The sequence below is a fragment of the Penaeus monodon genome, chromosome 29 (assembly GCF_015228065.2).
Source record: "Penaeus monodon isolate SGIC_2016 chromosome 29, NSTDA_Pmon_1, whole genome shotgun sequence".
In the NCBI taxonomy this organism is placed as follows: Eukaryota; Metazoa; Arthropoda; class Malacostraca; order Decapoda; family Penaeidae; genus Penaeus; species Penaeus monodon.
In genome coordinates, this window is record NC_051414.1 from 10,023,176 (window position 1) to 10,024,407 (window position 1,232).

The following is a 1,232-nucleotide window of genomic DNA, read 5'->3' on the forward strand; positions in this document are numbered from 1 at the left end:
TGTTAATTTACCCGAAAACGCGTTTGTTGGTTTAAACGTTGATCTATAGTGTGTACATGTTTTTCTTGGTATAAAAGATGTATAATACTTCAGCATTCCTCTCCACAGCGGCCACTATGTATAGTGTGCGTCACTGTTGGTGCCAGTAATACCATCACCACCACTGTCGCCACCACTACCATCACCGCCATATACACACGATGTCGGTTCATATCTTCCTGTAATAAACATTGCATCACATACAAACGGTAAGTTGTACAGTTATGAAGTATAAATTGCACCAATTAACATCTTTATCAGGATTTATAACTAATCACCTGATAGAGAACCAGCTGGAATTTTTAGCATGTCATGTCGTGGGAGAGGGTGGAGTGAGGCTTCAAAAGGGCTATCTATTGTTATACAACTTTTTTTCCTTGTCGTCGGGAAGCACAGTGAGAAATATTATGAAAGGCATTAGTGCTGAACCAAGGCTTTGAGAGATTAAGAGAAACTATGAAGATGCTAGACAAGAGTGGTTGTGTGTGCGTGTTTTAATGTTCGATGAAATATCAATTTAAAAAAAGTATATTTTCTTAATGATTAAAAGATTGATAGAATCGGTGACAACAAAGATTGTGGACTTATGGATATTCTAAAGTACCTGTTGCACAAGCACTTCCGGTTATGATAAAGAGCAGAAAAGGTGATTGGAATAAAAGAAGGACTTCTATGCCTGTCTGTGAAAGAAACCACTCTTAAATTGGTGGACACAGTGTCCTTAAAGGTATGTGACCAGTGTTCTGAGAAGAAGACATTCATATATTTTGATGCATACGTAGAAAATCAATATTCTAACTACAAAAAGTCCAAATCGATGCTCCACATGAAATCTTGAAATCATTTTGATAAACATGACGTCAAAGCCCCTGACAGATCGTACGAATACAATCATGTTCTCGAGGTTGTAATGAAAAATTGTCCTTAAACTAAAGAACGAGTTGATTTGGCAGCGCAAGCCTACTCAGTTGCTGCAAGTCATATTGTGATGGCTACGTTAGATAACTTGGAGAAAACTGCGACAGAAGCAACTGAATTTATGTTGCAAGTGGATTATGCGTTTGACCTCTCAAATGACACAACACTAAACATTGCCAAGAAATGGTAGAAAGCATACTGATTTACACCAGATCATGTCAGTTTTTTAAGTAATCAACTCTAAATAAGTATGCAGACGCCTGTCACTGTATTGC